This window comes from Chiroxiphia lanceolata, chromosome 3 (genome assembly GCF_009829145.1).
Source record: "Chiroxiphia lanceolata isolate bChiLan1 chromosome 3, bChiLan1.pri, whole genome shotgun sequence".
NCBI lineage: Eukaryota > Metazoa > Chordata > Aves > Passeriformes > Pipridae > Chiroxiphia > Chiroxiphia lanceolata.
In genome coordinates this window covers 95,727,692-95,747,268 of record NC_045639.1, presented here as the reverse complement: position 1 = coordinate 95,747,268, position 19,577 = coordinate 95,727,692, and positions in this window count along the sequence as shown.

The window sequence follows — 19,577 nt, the reverse complement described above, 5'->3', positions numbered from 1 at the left end:
CCATAGGAAACAGTGAATAAATTCCTTGTTTTGCTTTGCTTGTGGGTGCAGCTTTTGCTTTACCTATTAAACTGTCTTATCTCAACCCATGAGTTTTCTCATTTTCCCCCTTCTGATTCTCTCCCCCAAACTACTGAGAGGAATGAGTGAGTGGCTGCATGGGGCTGAACTGCCAGCTGACATTAAACCACAACAGCAGGCTATTCTGGAGACTGTCTAACTCATAAATAACTCAATGGGAAGAAATGGGACTGTGAGACAGTGGGATAGGAGGGAAGAGATGAATTTGGAGTCAAAAGTATCTACTGTATATCTGGTTGAAACAAACAAATAGCAGGGAAGGGAAACTGGAATTGGTACTTGAGACAGTGATGACTATAGGGCCAGGTTCTTTTCCAAATATTTCTTAAACAGACTGAGTTTCTACCAATGATATTGGTAGTCTTATAATAGTCTTATAATTTTACACCTGCAATGCTTTTCAAACCACCACAATAAACCACCACATAAGCTACCTTTTGCAGGAGTCTCTTGCTTTGCTTTTAAACCTTAGTGGATAAACCTTGGATAAATTTGTGAAATGATGAAATAACAATGTCAATGCTACCACTTTCACAGATTAAGTAATGCAAATGCTTTAGACACTTTAGGTGAATTATATGTGTAACTGATGTATTAACAGTTTCATTTTTGACGTATATATAGGTAAAGCATTTTATGTACTCCAACTTATGTTGTAATGAAATAAATACTTAAAAAAAAAAACTTATGCTCCCCCTTAGGGATTTTTGGGTAATTGTTGTTTTTTCTTTGTCATCCGTCCAATCAGTAAATGGTATTATATTTGTTCTTATAAAGCAAAGACAAAATTATATGGACTATGTCACAGGTAAATATTTAGGAAATGTTTCTAAGGCTAAGCAAAAGGCAATATTTTTATTTCACAATGCCTTGAGTGTTGGGAACATGAAATATTCTGGAGTGAAAGAACTTTCCTAAGTGCAGATTAGCATATATTCCAGTTTTTATTTAATTTTTTTTCCTTGTCAGTATGTTGAAGTACATTATTTATTTATAAGAGTTACGTGTAGGTTTTTCCAGGACACTCTCCTGTATTATATCACACATGTCAGATTTTTGGCTGGAGTAGATTTACAGCAGTGAAAGTTAAAGTAGAATCAAATACAAATTTCGTACTTTTTTTCTTATTTATTTTCTTATCAGATATTTTACTTGACATGAAGTTATATAACCTGTTTGAAAACTCCAGAATTCATGGAGACACTAGGTGGGGTTGGACTTCCTGTCATTTCTGTTATTTCCTTATCTGTTCCAACTTGCAAGCTCAACCTATTTCAGCTTTCTTGTATTTTCTTAAGAAGGACCAAATTCTTCTGCTGATTAAACAAGCAGGGTAAAGCTGGAATAACTCAACCAAACCCCTCGGATTGCCAGAAAATTTTTTCCATTCAGCACTGGAATTTTGAGTCTGTTGTAATTTACTGGGGAGCTTCATTGGAAAAGAGAAGGAAAAGCTCTGGTAGAATAAGACTCAGTCAATCAGTCACTTGAATGTGTATTTTTTTTAACTTCACTAGAACGTAAGTGCTTTAACTCTGTCATTTTTCTCTGTGTTGATTGAACTAGATATCAGGAAGTTTAGTGCCAGTGAAGTTTTATCTTAAGTATATAGTCCTACTTGATTCACTGAGCATTTTGCACCTCTGTCTCTCAGGCTGCTTAGGCCCCAAGCTGAAGCTTCAGGTGTATCCAGTCTGGTAAATTATGTGGTTTGGGTCCAATAACCTGTACCGTGATTAATTTTCCAGTTCTGAAACGCTAAACCCACCAATTTTAGCACAAAGGATTTGGGTTCCAAACTCCTTTCAATTTGGATACAGAGAATTCCCTGTCGGTTATCTGTTTCCAGGTACAATGCTTTTTAGCATCACTTGTGTCCATATATTCAAAACTCACAAAGATTTTCATATCAAAACATCTGCAGGTAGATGGTGTTGGCTTGTATTTCCCCTGAAGGCAGAGAAGTCTTGCTGGAAAGACAAAACTTCTTCAGTTCCTAGACTGTGCAAGCAGGGAAGTCACGTATGCCTGGGAAACTCCTATGTAATACTGAGTAATTATCAAGTGAACAAAACACTAATGTCATCAAACATAAGTTTACAGCCTATGGACAGATGTAGCCAAAGGAAATTCAAATCAGTAATTATTAGTGCTGGGCCCATGCCTAGAAACAAACCCCATTCCTGTTCCAGGATTGCGTTGTCTAGGCACCTGTCAACAGAAGAGAAAAAAGTCCTGGGTTAAATAACACCATGTGTCTAAAAGTAGGTCAGGGGAGGAATAGATGTGGCAGTACCTGCAGGCTTCTTCTTGAAATGAGTGTGAAGGGCATCTGCGTCTCATAAATACCACCAGGAACAGCTGCTAGTGAGCCAGGTCACGCAGAGGGAAGGGAGCATGACTGTGCCTGACACAGCAGTGACACCTGCCTGGCAGGTCACTCCAGCAGTGAGCAGTGACAGGAAGGAGGTGAATGAGCATCCTCTGAATGACAGCTGTCCTGATGTGGAGTCCTTGGAAAATTGAGAGGAAAAGATCTATGCCTGGTGGTCTTGCACCATGCCCTTCATTGCTGTGCTCTCTCCGTGTGTGGACAGTGCCAGTTCTCCATGAATTCCCTGATGAGCAGCTTATACATGGAGAGTTTTGAAGGTGACATCTTTTTCTCCTCCTCTTTTTTTCTTGCTTTTTTTTTTTCTTTCTGTTTTCCCCCCCTATTTTTCACCTATATCTTTTTTCCTTTTGCAATCTTCTCTTTTTTCCCCTCTCTCTTCTTTTTTTTTTTTTCTTTTTCTTTTCAGACTGTGTCTGTGTCTCTACTCAAACATTCCAATAGGTCATACAGGGGTCTATGAATTTGGAAAAATTACCTATTGGAAATAAATGGAACTCCTTTTCCTCAAAAGGCAAACTTTCCTTCTGTAGCCTGATAATTTTTTCCCTTAATAAAGCCCTAAATTTTTAAATGAAGTGAGGAAGACTTAATCTGCTTCTTGGCAGAGTGGTGCAATAAACTGTGAGCTGTTTACTTCCTAAGGAAACAGATAAAGTTGTGAGCAATTGAATTAGTCATAATGCAGACTTAAGGCAAGAGTTCTGCATCTTTTGTAAGTCTTGCCTGAGCTTTTAGTCACTGCAGACTGCAGCTCCAGGAAAAAGTAACTGCAAGATTAAAGTAGTGACCAGGTCTCTGAGGAATGAAGTGAAAGCACAAATTGCTGCAGAATTAAATTAATTCCCACACCATTTAGAAACCATTATTTCAGTGATCATGGAATAATTTATTGACAACTTATTAGTGCATTACAGATGAAGGTGGTTCTTTTTTCTTGTGTCATCGTCATCCCTGTCCCTTTTCCCATCCCATCCTGTTCCCCAACCCAGTGCTTTGCAGTTCTTTGCACATGTGAGAAATCATTGCAGAGTTTGAGAGTAGGAAATTTTTAGGAATTTTTACCCATTCTGCATGGCTAAATGGATCTCCCACATGCAGTGATGGACCATTTGTTTCTCCCATATTTTTCTAGTTAAGGACAAAACATAGAATCTTTTTTGGAATCAGAGAAATAAAAGCTGAGATAAATAGTAACTTTAGGGAATTAGATCATTAGATTAAATTTAGATCATAATGAAGACCTAGGCAGGCAGAGTCTTCTTGAAAATATGCTTTAAATCATCAAAATCATGTAGGTCCATGAGAGATCTCCTGGGCTGGGAGCAGCACTATGCAGGAACTTCCGTAGGCTACTTTAAGAGGAAATGAACCTCTTTCCTTTCTTACTGTAGTTCTGTGCTCCTATGTATCTATTGAAAGCAAATACTGATTCTGACTGTGTGATTTATTAACATACCTTGGGGGTGCAGTACTCATATCATGCTATCCTAAAGCAAAATGACGTCTCAAAATCTTAATTTTAAAAAAATGGAAAGAAACCCCTGAATTAATCAGCAGCTTCCTTCATATCTCCTTCTTAAGTGCTTCTTCAATTAATCCAGTGTTATTCAAATGTGAATGCTGGCTGTGTCCAAGTCTGGTTTGCATTTGACAGAGTTGGAGTATAAAGGTATGATGGTAGTGCATATGTAATGTTTGACAAGCCTGGTCCATAAAAGCCCAGGCTGTCTCTTAAACAGCTGACTGATGCACTAATGAGAAGGAGCCCAGCCTGACATTTAACTCAACATACTTGCTGTAGTTGCTACATTAGATTTGGCAAGCAGGTTGTCAGTGTATAGGCATATGTCAGTATATACCTATCACTATATATGCCTGTAACATGTTTTTATCCCAGTCTAGAAAGGGGCATTGTGCTTCCAGGCAAGAAAAGGAAGGAGCAGTCTTTGCTCACCTCATGCTTCCTGTTGTTAGCAACAACTGGAAGGCCAAAGGGACTAGAATTCATTCTGGCTCCCACTGCTTTCCTGACCAGACTCTCTAGCTCAGTGCCTGCAGAAAGGAGTGAAGCTGTATATTCCCTCTCCCAAGAGCAAGAGAGGCACAATAGCTCAGCTGTTACACCTTTGCAGATCTCTGGGGAGAGCACAGTTCCAGGCTTCCTCTTACTCAAATTACAAGGTTACCCTTCGTTCCCAAGAACCAAAAAAAAAGCTCAACTTACATGTCGTAAAAGAGAGCTTGTGAAAAAAGTTATTTTTGAAGGGGCAGGGAAAAAAATCAGTATTTGCATTTGACACTCTTGATGTTGCTACTGTATTTGAAGCAGCTGGAGTATAATGTAGGTCCCCTCATCAGGCCCAGGGCTTCCTCATGCACAGTTTAAATGTGAAGGGCTACAGGCAATAGTTTCACTTTCTTTGAACTTTCCCTGCTCTCTGAGGGCACCTAAAAATTACAAACAAGTCATTCGAGTAACCGCAGCAGTTCATCTTCCGCAGTGCTGTGCAGAGACTCTACATTGCTGTGCCATGGGGAGAGAACATGCAGAGCAAAAGGAGGCTTGAGAGAAGCTACCCGGGTGAGAAGAAATCCTAGGTGCAGATTACCTCGGAAACAGTTCCCTGTGAAGTTTTTTTGATTCTTACATATACTTGTACATGTTCAGTCAAAAAAGAAAAAGACAGATAATTCTATGGCAATGCCTGAAGACTGGAATTGCAATTAGTTCCTGCTGCTCTCGGAGTAGGGAATAGAGGCATTAGGAAGACCTAATTTTATTTCTGGTTCTGCCATAAAATTCTATTTATTTATGGGGAAAAACTGTTAAAGCTTCAGTTTTCTAGGAAGAGAAATTGGGGGTGAGGAGGGAGAGAAAGGTGATTCATCCCGTCAGGTATTGGAAATAAGTTCTTTTTAATTTGGGTGTTTGGGGTTTTTTTGCGTCAATAAAGCACTCTGGGAATATTGACTAATACTGTGGAGTGCATTTTGCTGTTTCAACTCTTTACTGTATTTGCTCCATGTTAACAGAATATTTCCTTCCTGTGCAGCTGGACGGAATAAAAAAGGTGAAGCTGTTCCTACTTTTGTTCCTATTTGTGGCCTTTTGCAGCATCATTCCTGGGCTCTGAAAAGGTAGTGGAATGTCTGCCTTTCTGTTGAGGCACAGATGTCTGTGGTGGAAGAACCAGGTGAGTAAATACTTGGATAGAGTTGGGAAATGGTAATACCACTACTATGACAATTCCTCCACCTTCAGCTCTTGCCCATGTATTTTATACCATGAAGGACACGTAGCCTAGGATGAAAAAGTGACAGTCTTCCTCATAGTCTCTTCTTTGCTCCTTTTATCTGAGATGATGTTCAGTGCTTTGCCATCTGCCCATAATGTTACAAATGTTCGATTTTTAATTTTTTCACTCCAAATTTTGAAGATATTGGAGGTGGCTATGTCTTTGCCTTAACTCTCACTGTCAAAAGCACTAAACAGGTCATTAGAATCCTTTGTGTGAATTCAAACAGACAAGACCTCCTTTTTTTCTCTTCCAGATGAAGTCCTAAAAGGGTAAAATTTCATTACAGTGTTGAAGTGTTTCTTTCTGTAAACTTCAGAGAATTTAGCATTCTGTCTAAAAATAAAAAAAAGAAGGAAACGTAATAACGTTAAATCCCTAATACTAGGGAGAAAAAAGCCAACCAAACACATTCCCTGGAAAAGGTTACATTTTCATTAGATTTCATAGGTCTTCACAAGGGCTGCAAATCTGTATCTGAAGTTGTAAGGATATCTAAAATGCACTAGCCATCCCTATGTCAAGACATTTTAAACATTTTTTGTGGTGTAGTTCAGTGAACAGTCAGTTATTGCCTCTGCCAGCCAGCTGGTGATTGCCACAGCACCTCTGGTTTACAATTTCAAAACAAAGTGTGGAGAAACCTTCACCAGTTCCTCTTGGCAGTCTGGTAACTTTATCCAAACTAGCTAGCAAGGGAGCTTTGCTCCCTTTCAAGGATGCAACCTGCTTACGGAAAGAGCTGGTTCCAGCAGTCCTTCTGTATGTAGCTCCCTCTTCCTTTCAAAACTGGAAACTTGGAAGTCTCTGTGCTGGAAACACTTTACAGACACCGGGGTTTAGGAAACAGGGCAAACTGTTGCTTCTGGGTGCTCAAGCATCTTGTGTAACCTCTTGCTTTCACACCTCAAGCTGTATGGGAGGAGGGAAAACCCACAAAGAGATGTTACAGAAAGAATACTTGTTTCCCTTCACTGGGCACTTGCCACTTTTCTTCTGAGCAGCTGGTCAACATCTAAATGAATACCAAATATATATAAGCTTAGCTGGGTTCTTTTGCTCCCCAAGCTTGCTCCCCAAGTTCTTCTCACAAGTTCCTTGGAGGGATTTTACGTCAAAAAGATAGAGGGCTCTGAAACCCACCTGATGGATTTATTAAAAGGACCTTCAGTTCTTTTATACCTTGAGGCTGCATATGGGAGAAATGCCATGATGCTTCTCAGGGGGCCAAAATAACACCGTTTTACTGGCAAACTTTGGAAAATAAAGGAACGTGGCAAAATTTGAAAGCATTTCACAAAGCATTGACTTAGCAAATTCCAGCCCATCCAGGTTAAAGTTACCCAAATATTAAGAAAAAGAAATTAGGAGAAGAGAAAGAAGTAAAGAAAGAGAAAGAGAGAGAGAGAGACAGAGAGAGAGAGAGACAGAGAGACAGAGACAGAGAGAGAATTACAGTTATTGCCTTAGCTCCAGCATAAATCCAACTACCAGAAGTCCAAGAATAGAGCCACGTGGTGACTCCTGTGACCACCCCCACCTTCAGGTAGGGCTTCTGGCGTTCCAGCCATTTAGGGTCTGGGTTAGGGGTTCCAGGGGGTGTGGTGTGGGGCAGCGCTCCCAGTGTGCCAGTGACTGACAGCTTCACTACAGGCTCTCAAGGAGGTGGGATATGAGGGTGGCAGAGCACCATTGCACCTTGGCAGAACCTGATCTGCCCCCCTCCCCCCCGAGTTGTTTTGAGCCAGTAATAATTTCAATAACTTTTTTCGGTCCCTCACAGTAGTAAAGAAGGCATTTTTCTGCAGGCAGGATGGGTCTGCTGGAGATATGGAGCACAGCCTACTGATCCAACCCAGTATTTGTGGATATAACTTACTTTAGATTGATTACAGTTTCAGCAGAAACCCCACTTAGGAAACCACACAGTGTGCAGGTAATTGGAAACAGAACCTGCCACAAGCACTTTGAAAATTTAGCACTGGCCTTTGAATTTGTAAATAGAAAAGGCCTGTGGCTCTGCAGTAAAACGGTGGCTTCTCAAGAAGGAAACAGAGACCTTTTGTTTTCTCTCCCCAAATACTTTTCTTTTTCTTTGTTTCTCTCTTTGATCTAAGAAAACTCCAGGATAGGTCCTTTAATTAAGGGGCAGTAGACAAAGCTTTGTCCACAGAGTGATGTTTGTGTTGATGCACACAGCTAAGCTGGCAGGCTCTGTTGTTTCCTTCATCTTTTTATTCTATTTGGAAAAGCAAGACACTTTTCATATGAATTTTTTTTAAGGTTATAATATACCCTGTTTTAAAAGATACCTCCCCTCCACGCTGGTGTTTTTGAGCATGTCACCAATGGTAATACATAATTATATATAGGAAACATAAATTTTACTTCTATATCTGTTGTTAAGTAACTGGGATTTCAGTAATTTCCTTAGCCTGTGTTAATTCTCCATCTTTCACTGTTCTTCTCTTTTCTGGTTGTACCTAACTCCTTTCAGTACTCCTTAAAATGTCAGATGTGATCACAGTTGTGATCAGCTAACTTTTCAGGAAAGATTGTTTCTAATTTTTTATTTTACACTAATCACATGGACACCTTTCAGCTAAAGAAAGTGTCATCTGATTCACCCTGAAAAATATGACTCTTCAAAATCATCTGTGGTTAAACTCCTACTCATTCAGCATCTCCTAGGTGACAGTGACTGCACATACACCAAGATATTTTAAAATGAAATATCTCATAGTTACAATCACTGGTTGAATTATGATGATGATAATGGGGTCTGGTATCTAGCCTAGAGAGCTCCAAGACACCACTGGTATTGTTCATACTGTACTTGTTAACCCAGATCAAAATCTGTTTAAGACAGAATTTGAAGTGCTAGTGGTGGTATTTTAAGTTAGGTTGTCTATCTGACCATTGCAAGCATCAGTGTAACTGGACTGGGAAAAAAAGAGGGGAAATATCAGTCAAAGTATGCCAGGATAAAGAAACAGTATTTTGAGTCATTTGATGAATGTTTATCCAACTGTTTAAACATCAAATTCTTCCACAAGTAAGTTAGTCATTGTGGGAAGAAACAGAACTATTGCCTTACTGCTAGTAGGCGGCATATAAATCTAAATGAAGCAAGCTATAGTAAAGCAAATGACAGATGAAATGTGCATAAACCTCCGAACTTGCGGATTGGATGATAAATAACTAAGTGATAGTGGCAGTGCAGAGGTGCTAGGCCAGGAAGGGGGATAATCATCTCCCACAGCAGATGAGATATGACTGGAGCATAAGCATCAAGGAAGGATAAGAACTGTGCTCAGACAGAAGGTCTGTTCCCACACCCAGACTGCATGCTTCGTTTTCCAGCATTACAGACTGCTACTCTACTAATTCCTACTTGGCATAAACAAAGCAGAGGCTTGAGAAGGATGGATGAAAGGTTCATAGTCTGTTTGAGAGCTGTGCTCAGCTCCTCTTCAAACACCTCCCCTGGGTCACATATTTGGTTTGCTGTTACCTATTGCACCTCCTCTGCTTTATGGCAGAGCTAACTAGGAAAGATGGTATAAGCAAAACCTTATAGTTAAAGTCATCAAAATGCTTGGATATGCCAGTACTTCAGGCTATTTTTAAATGATCTTGAAGGAGTTACTAATATCTACTCTCCAAACTAGGCTATAGAGTTATTTCCCTGTTACAGTCTATCAGATGTTTCATTATTTGATGCCATATGCAGCAGTTTGTTGAGAAAAGACTGAGAAAGGCATTTAGAAAGACTTCTAGACTGCTGGTTGCATCGATGGGATGTGGTGATCAGAGTTCACATTTCCCTGCAAAGAGAAAAGGGATGAAACTGTTTTTCCTTGATTTACATTAGAGCTCTGACAAATTGCTTCTGATACACAGGACTAATCTCTCTCCCTGCATTTTGTGCAGTTCCTGACCCCAAAAAGGAGGTTCTGAGAGGTCCATCTCAATGAGAGCTTGTTACTGTGATAGGCCTACTTGGTGGACTTGGAGGTGATGTAAATGTGAAGCTATACAACAGTGCTGTACTTTTTCAGTTGTGCTCAAGGAGGTGTTTATGTTCCCCAGAATATTTGGACTCATTCTGTAATGCAGTGGAGATGAATAGTTTGAATGTGCCTGAAAAAAAGGCTATGTTGATGAATTAGTTTCACATAATCACTTAGATTAGAAAAGACCCTTAAGATTCTCACAATGATTGGTATCCTTACAGGGCTGGCAGTGAGCACAAAACTGGGTTTGTCACAAATCTTGTCTCTATCTGGAACAGAAGTGCTCCATTTCACTGGGATTTACTGTGCACATTCATCCGTTGTATTAGCTGCAAAAGACTGTTTTCAATGTGATACTGCTGTTGTTTCTTCAAAATCTGTGGCAGTTGTTCTGCCATTTACTTTCTTAATAGTGTTGTTGATAAAACCTCTCCTAGTGCCTTCCCTAATCTAGGAAGTTTAATATCACATTGTCCTAGACCCTCCAAAGTGAAGACAGTCTCATCCTCTCATGTTATGACAGTGAGATGATGCTGAGAGATTTAGGGCATAAGAGACAGGACATAAAAAGGTACTGGACTCTGCATTTTGGTGCAGACATATTCAGACTCTGGTCCTTCTTGGTTGCTTATGCAGCGATTTTAATGTAAAAGGCACAAGAGCACCAGGATCAGGAATAAAAACCAACATGGTTGATTCTTGCTTGGCTGTTGGCCACAATCACTGCAGGCAGTGCTGTTTCTTGTCATTTCTCTGATCTAAAGTTTGCAATCCTCTCAGCAGAGAAGCCCAGTTGCTGCAGTGCATCTGTCTTGATTTACAAGTGAAGTCAAAATGCAGCAGCAACACAGTGTGGTGTGTAGGATTAGGTTTATACTGAGCGTTGCCATGCTAGTTTTACTTCAGCTTTAATTCACACCATCTTCTGCACTGACTGCTGTGAGTTCCTCTGGCATCCCATACTGGGTCAGCAGTGTGGTGAATTGAGCTCATCACTGCAAAGTTGGTGCAATGATTAGAACAGCAGCTATATCTGTTATTTCCTTACACAGCTCTCAGAGCTCTTCTCTGCCGCGTCCTTTCACAGCAACTTCTCTTGCTGCGTCAGGTTTGCGGTAAGCGATGTTGCTAATCTCCCAGGCTGGGTCTCTGCATGCAGGATGCTTCCTCCTTGCTGACAGCTTGCCTGTGAGCGACTCTGTGCTGCAGACCTTGAAAAAAAAATTAGAAAAACCAGAAAAGATAAATGTTGCCCTTCCTCCTTTGTCTGTGCGCGAAAGTGAGCATGTGGGATTCTGCCTCTGCTACCACACAAAAGAGCCTTTCTCCCTGCTCGTCCCCAGGGTGAGTTTCTTCACTGATCCCACTGTTCTCCCCTCTGGATACCATTCAAAGGACAAAATGGAGTAAATAAATGTCCTCTGCTCTTCAGAGAGGTCATTGCATCTTACATAAAACACACTGACCCTTTAAAACTATAACCAATTCATCAAAGTCATTATTCTGTGTAACATTGGGGGTTTTTTCTGCATTTGAATAGCATTAACAATGCTTAGAGAGTATTATATACTACCATACATGTGTATTATCTCTCTTCCTAAATACATATAAAATACCCTTGAATCTAAACTAGAGTAGCTGCTGTATCAGCAAATGCTTGTGCTTAGCTTACCTGCTTGTGGCAGCATAGTCTTACTGGTGAAATGTTGTACCCGGATGAGTTAATGGAGAATAGGTATGTTTTTACTGTAATGAGATCCAGTTTCACCTGTGGGATTGAGTGGCATTATTTTGCGTGGAAACTAAGCATGTGTCTGTGCCACATTGGTATCATATTTTCAAACAAGCACAGAAAGAGAAATAACTCAGGGAGAAAATCTCATTTAATGACTGGTAGATATATTAAAAATGTGCCTTTTCTTGAGGACTTTGCTCTAACAGGTTAGAACTGAATAAAATGCCTTAGCTTTACCTTTCTTCTCTTTCAGAATGACTTTGAAAATGTATAGGAAATTGCAGGACAGACTTAAAGAAGCCGATTGCAATGTTGTCAAAGGGAGATAACACGAAGATGGCAAATAGTAAAACATAGGAGGACAGGAAGGTGCACCAACAAGAGGAATGTGAAGTCTCTTAACTAGAGACCGTAATATATCCAAAACTGTAACAAATGGTGTGAATATTTTGGTAGATGCAGATCTTGGGTTTGCTAGCTCAGGTTATGACTACAGTTATGCAGTTTTCAGGGGAACTCACCTGAAACTGTCTTGTGTTGTACATGACATTCCAGGTGAGCAGCAAGTAACTCATTTACCCCATTTGGCCCTATAGGTGCCCAAAGTGAGCTCAGATTGTTGATCTGAAAGACTTTGGATTGTGAATTTTCTTCCCTGAGACCACCAGAACAAAGTTATTAGTCTTCTAGACATAATGAAAGGTTATTTTTCTACCATCCCATTCCCAGACTGTTTAGGCAATGTGATACTTGAAATAAACTTTATTGTTTGTTTGTTTGTTTGTTTTGATTTTGATTTTGTTTTGGGGGGTTGTGTATTTGTTTTTATTTTGTTGTTGGTTTTTTGTTTGCTTTTCAATTTCTTAATGCTATATAATCCATTTTATCTTCCTGGACAAGACCCTGGACACTTTCTATGTGCCTGGTTTAGCCATTTGGTCTTTTCATGTTTGTTCCTATCTTGTAGTAACAAGTGTACCAGTTTCTTCCTGTTTCCTCCATGGATTTTACCTTCTGCATCACCCACATGGAGGCTGAGTGTGTCTTTTCTCCCATATGCCATGGTTGGCAATAAAAATGAGCTTCATGACAACAAGGAGGACTTCGCTCTTTGGAAGTGCTTTATCACACAAAGTGTCCCAGCGTGCATCTTTTTCTGGGAATGGAGTCATGCTCTGATTAGATATTGCAAAAAGCAAGGGGCCTGCAGTATGGCATGAAAACTGTGGGCTATTCCTAAGTGGAGTAAAATGCAGGGCATTCCCCTCACACCTTGATCAAAAGTAATGAATGGTACTAAATATTTCTCTTGTGGATGTGAAATTAAATATGCAATGGAGGTAGGGAGCAGATGGCCAGGTGTCAGAATCCCACCAAAACCCTCAAGATGGTATTGGAAAACAAAGAACATTAGGTCACACTCCGAGTCTGTTGTGTACCAAAGAGAAATTTACTATTTAGGTAAAAGTCTGAAAAACAGCATTATTTGTAAAATGAGGATTAGTTGCACTTCTTTTGTTACCACGGGTGAGACCATCTGAAATACTGCCCCTACTTTCAGGCATTGTCCTTGACTGGAAATGTGGATGCACTGGAGAGAGCTGAGTTTTAGGAAATGAAGAATTTCAGAGCACTGGCTATGTTTGATTTAGAAAATGAAACTCTATGTGGGGAACATGAAAAGTCTTTCATTAGTCTTATTAAAGAAAACAATCAGTTGATCTCCTTGTTCCTTTAAGAAGTGCAAGAAGAAATCAGATTAATTTTTGCTTATTCTGCAGCTAAAAATTTTCAGGCTGGATACTGTGAAAAATTTGTTAAGGTAGTAATAATCCTTTTAGTCTACCTAAAGTTGCACAACATTCTCATTTCTTCATTAGTTTATTACTAAAAATCTCAGTGCCTGAAATACATTACTCTGTATTTGGTAAGTTCTTCAAGCATCTTCAGTACTATTGAGTAATTTCAGGATAAATTGAACAGAGATGACATGTTTCTAACAGTATATGCTTCTAATTATGTTGAGAGCACTGTCTGAGAGCTTATAGGCTTACCCACTCACATGTAATCTTATATTGAGCTTTGGAGAGAGCTAAGCATGCTGTAGTCTAATAAAGTACAGGAGAAAAGTAACTTGGAAAATTAAAAACCCTTAAAGAGAATAACAAACGTGGAAAATAATTGATTGATTGATATAATGATTAATGAAAAGATTGTGAGGAGAAAGAAAAGTTGTGAGACAGTGACCTTGGCAAAACAAGGCATACAGGTGACATAGGAATATCTGACATAAAGCTGTAAAAGAGCCATGTGAAAGGGGGAGAGTGGGCAGATTGAAAGCAGTGGCAGATGAAGCGTAGGAGGCAGCAAAGAAAAGCTGCCACACACATGAGGATGAAGTAATAGATCTCCTTCCCCCTTCCTTATATTACTGAATGGGAGGAGGGTCTGGTTTGAAAGCACTGTAGAGAGAAGGCATTCTTTAGAATGGACCTACTCTGCATAACTCCTGAAGAAGACTTGGTTGTCATCAGAAACTAATGGCTCTCCCATGCCTGTCTGTTCAGAAGCACTTTCCTATTTTGGTCACCACAAATATTCAGCGTTATCTGGAGCTCATGTTCCTTCTCCTGTGCCAGCCTGCATGAACATCGAAAAGTCTTGTCTGTTTTAGTTTCTTTGCTCCAGTTAAACCCTGAATTTACACTTTAATGATTCCATTCCTTCATTTTAATTTTGTCAGTTCTCTTATGGCATGCTGTTCTCTCCCGCTACAATTACAGGCTTCCAAGATTGTTGGTGACTGTACCATAATATGCAAAAGCTGCTCCACCTCTGTACTGCTCCCATGGTACTTATCTCTCACCCTGCCTTCACTCCAATATTGCTTACGAGTTTTTCATTCTCAGCAACTGCTCCATTTTTAAGTCTACCAAGTTCTGTGCTAACCAGCTCTCTCTCTCTCTCTCTAGATATATGTACAAATAAAATGAACAGGGTTATGACTGTCATGGCTGATCCCTAGAACTACCAGCATGACCATGTCTGCACTATAAAGCTATTTTAGCTAGCAGAGCAGGAAGATTGCACTCAAACCTCCATAGGCAATAGTGCCTTGCTCAGGCTGAATCCTGACTGTACTCAGGTTTTGTTTGGGAAAGTGCCATGTGTTCTAGTCCAAAAGAGTATCAAGGGGCATTCAAATACTGTTACAGTATTGATGAGTGAATTATCATGCTTAGGAATCTCCTGTTAGATTGAGTAGCCAATGTGTTCCTCCTTCAGAAGTTGCCCTCGGAGAAGGCTGGCTCTCCAGGGTCTGATCCAGGCAGACATAAACATGATAACAACTCAGCCAGCCTTGGCTTGGCTGTTACCCATTTTGGCATGAACAAGTCCAGGTTGTCTTTACCCAGCTTGGTTGGTGCCCATCACTGCACTTGTTGCCATGCAGAGCTGATATGAAAAATTATTTTCCCAAATCTTGTAAACATCAGGAGCCTGATTTTTCATTAGAACAGAAACAGACCATAGAGTTGACAGAAATTTGTGTGGGACAGTTTGTGGCACTGTCTAACTATGATGTGGCTAACCTTTCCTGGAACAATTAACTTTGAGGTTTATGTTTCTCTTTCCTGAGATGTACCATGTTAGTAACCTCCCACCACATATTTTTTTAACTTTCAAACTAACTTTTGAATATTTTGCAATTAACACTTTCTGGCTTATCTTTGTAACTCTAGGCTTATGCATCTAAGCTAAAACCTGAAATTTTGTCACTTCAGCAGTGAGAAACTCCCAGAGAAGAGTGAAATGGTTTCAGATAGATGCTTGTAAAGTTGGTTTACAAATCTGATGAATCTGAGACAAAAGCTCATGTTTTTATTCATAAGGCTATGTGTTGTTAAACACAAAACTAAGAAAAAGTGTCTCATCTGAGAAGTAGATGCAGGGGCCTTTTTGCACACCTCTGAGACCTCTGCACCTTTGGCACCTATATCCGAACTGCTTACTCTAGGAGGACACATTTTAGTCAGCTACTTTGGAACAGGATGAATTGTATTTGTGCAGTGACTTTCTCCACTGATAGTAAAGACAGTCCATGGTAAGGAGTTCAGGTACAAATGTAGGGATAAGCTATATAATAACAGTCTGCATGCACATTGTAGGACAATTGTATACATGATGGTAAATCATCAGCTGAGAATTAACTTTGAACAGATTAAATGAGAAACAGTTGTGCATAAAGGTGAATAAAAATCAGAGTAATGTCCTAAATCAGTGGTTATGTCTTTAGCTGTGAAGTGCAGAGATTTTTGTTTCTTGACGCTTTTTCTTATTAAATATGTGAAGAACAACATTTTCTATGGGTGTCTCTATGAAGCAGATGCATTTCTGTGAGAGGCTGAGTGCTCAGCAGTCCGAGACAGAGCTGAAAGGTCTCTGAGGACTGTAGATTTTTGGAAATATATTTTCCTGAGGGATGATGGGATTACTGTTGTCTAGACCAACAGGTAGGAAACACATGATGCTACTTATTTCGCATGATTTTGTGCTTGCTATCCTCTGTGAGTAGGTGTAGCCATAGTTCTATGTACTTAGACACAGATGTGAAAAATCTTCTGAATTTTTTTTGGTGGAATGCAGGAAACTATTTTTCTTTTTTCTTCTAAGGATGTTGGATTAGGTAGCCAAGAATTTGAGGGATTGAGAGTCTGTGCTTGTCTTCTGGTGTAGATGCTAGGAGAATTCAAGTACACTTATGAAGTAAATTACAAATTCAGCTGGAGCTCTTAAGCTCGGTTGTGGTTCTGATATTTCCGACCACTTTTTGCCCTTATTATAATTTTCTTCTGGAAATGCAGCTTTTCAGGGTAAACACGGCATTGTGAGCTGAGAATTTCTTGCCTTTGGGCCCCATCTAGTGGGTAGTGGTTTCTACTGAGCAGCACCAAGAGCAACTTTGTGTTGCTGAGAAATGAAAAGCAGGAAAAGGAGCTCATATGAAAATTCATTACAGAGCTTAGTAAACACAAATGAAATAACTGTGTTCGTTCTTCTCCTGATGTCATTTTTGTTACTTTCTCTCTACAAAACATCCATTTCTTCTTTGTATCCCTGCATTTCTTGGTTTAATGGAATGGCTGTATTATTTCACTGAGTATGCAGCAGTCACTGGTATATGATACAAGGATATCAGTATTCCTCTATGAAGTTATCCATAAGGTAAGAGGCTTCTTAGGTAAACTTGAAAGTAGGAAGCATTGCAGCCAAACTAAAAGGTCTGTCAGAGCAAAACATTTAAAATCTGTATTTTGTCTTCACAGAACTGCTTATATTCCAGATGTTAAAATAGTCATCATGCTCAGACAGGATCTGTTTGCTATATGTATGTATTAGGAAAAGAAAAGAAAACGTCTCGATAAATGGAAAAAGGTTTTATGGCTATATCCAAGTTATTTTTACAAAAGACATTTTTCTAGTCCTTCTGTCAAATGAATTTAGTAAGCCAAATTTGGATTTCAACTGCACTTAAGTCATTCAGTGTAACCCAAGGGAGTAAGATGGATAGCTAGACAGAATATATGGACCTAGCTGTTTAATAATTTGCTTTTTTGAAATAAAAAGAAAAAGAAAGAAGGAAATAGCTAAACTATCTGGTAAGGATAAAGCTGTTTTCTCTGGCAAATGGATTTTACAGAACTAGCTGTTTTGAAGACAGTGTCTGTAACATAGATGGTAATTTTTCAATTTAAGATGAACTCTGATGAAAGCACTTTCTGAAGATTTTCTGTGCTATCTATATCTTCAGAGAGGATCCTAAGGGATAGAGACTGGATACTCCTAAATTTGTATAGAGGAGTTATTTTGCAAAAAAAGTTATTTTATAAAGGATAGGTTGATTATTTTCATTAAGATGCATAGCAGGATTATTTAAGAACTCTGCATGAAACTCCCAAGGTAGAGATATTGAAACACAAGTGAAAGTCTGGCTGAAATGAAAAATGCATTGTTGAGAAAGAAACCTTTTTAAACTTTGACTGTTGACCTTGCATACCTCTTTGCCTTAGATTTTTATTTTTTTTCTATTTTTAAATTTAGTATGTGTGTCGGGAAAAGACAAGTGAAGTTGCCTTTCCACATCATGAAAATCTGACTCTTCAGTTTACTGTTTATAAAGGAGGAAGAGTTTTAAAAGATGAGTGTGTGTGTGTTTCGATATAAAAGAATGATCAACAAATAATTTTTCTTTTTTTTTTTCTTATTGTCATCATATCTGCTTATATTATTTTCTATCAGTTTTCAGCCTTTCTTATTTGTTCTTTAGCCTCTATAGCTGGTATCCCTTTTGCAACACACATCTCCCTATTTTGATAGCCCATGTTGGTTTTATGCTGTCTCAGGCATCATGTAGAGTAGGCAAGATCTTTAGCTGTGCAAATCCTGGAGAAGTTCTAAATTTTTTTCCCCCATCACTGTGTTTCTCAGCCTGTCAGAACTAAAATAGTCTCTGAAATAAATGATTGTGGAAAAAATTACTTACAGAATAAATGATCTGAAACACAGTGCTGGAGTTACAGCCGGTGGAATGGTCTCTTAAGTCCCATTACACTGACCAACAACTGACCTAGCTCAGCTCCCCAGGAAGGTGTGAAGGTCTGACAGAGGTGAATGCTGATCAGGTTTTTAGGAAATAGATCATATTTGTGAGAGAAACTTTGCGTCACAGATATATTCCACTCTAGACTAAATAGCAAATGCCTTTTTAACTATGATTTCTGAGTTTTAGAAAAAGTCCTTGTACTGAAACAGTACTGACACTAGTAATAAATACAAGTCCTTCTCTTGCCTGTATTGAGTGTCACATCCCAGATTTGTCCTATAAGTTCTGTTAGTCAAACTATTTCCATTTGATATTTCACTATTCAAATTTTAGAGACATTAGGCATGGGGTTAAAAACAGTCATTTGGAGAGGGAAGATCTAATCACTTTTTGTTCCATGTAGAAGTTAATACCAAAGAGGCGGAGCTGCAGTGGAGAAGCAGAGCCTCATGCCCCCCTAAAGAGCACAGGGACGAGGGCATGGGCAGGCTCAGGGCACAGTGCTAAATCTTGAGCTGCCTGGCCAAGGGCCATGTCTGTCTCTGGCTCAGAGGGTAGGCTGGGTCTGAGGATACCTTTGGAAAATGGTCTAATGCTTCTTTCATGCTGAGCAAGATCTTCTGACCTTGGTCTCAGGTTTGGTGAACCACGAGCAATAACAGCTACAAGGATGGTGGGAGCAGCCTCACATCCACCTGCTCTCCTGGGATGCACCTGCCCTCTCATCTATTCCTCAAATTACATAGTGCAGGTGGGGCTGCACACCCATGGCTAATCTGCTGTCCTGCACTTTCCCAGTGTGAAAGGGAAGACAGAAATGTAGCCTAAGGATTCATAAACAATGTAAATACATCTTCATCATGGCCTGGAAGTCCTCCTTGGACCTGAGAAGCCTTTCCATATCCACATATCCAATTCCATATCCACATATTCAATTCCATATCCACGGATGTACTTATCTGGAGGCAATTTCTGTTCAGTGCAGGCTAATATTTCATATACTATAAATACGATATTTAATATGAATTTTGATATTTATTAAATATATTGCAGCATGAAGTTTAAATAATTTGCAATATTGAATTAATACTCACTCAAACTTGTCTATTTGAAACTGGAGTTTGTCAGTTATAATATATTGCAGAAGTTGAATGAGGCTTTAAAGTAAAATCCTGCATCTTAATGGGCTGGTTGTCTAAGTGCAAATACACTATAATGGAAACCTCGCTCTATTATTTTTGATTCCTTACTCATAAAAGACTATATTCTGTGGTATAAGGAAGATAATAGACATTTCTCCATCAATCCAGTTTCACTAATGGCCAACGCTGTGAAATGTGTTTGAAGAGAAGACAGGTATAGAGGAGGCTTTTACCGCCTTTCACCTTCCTTTCCAAATCTGATTTTGGAGTTAATAAAAGACTCCCCCTGCCCTGCTCTACTCATGGCC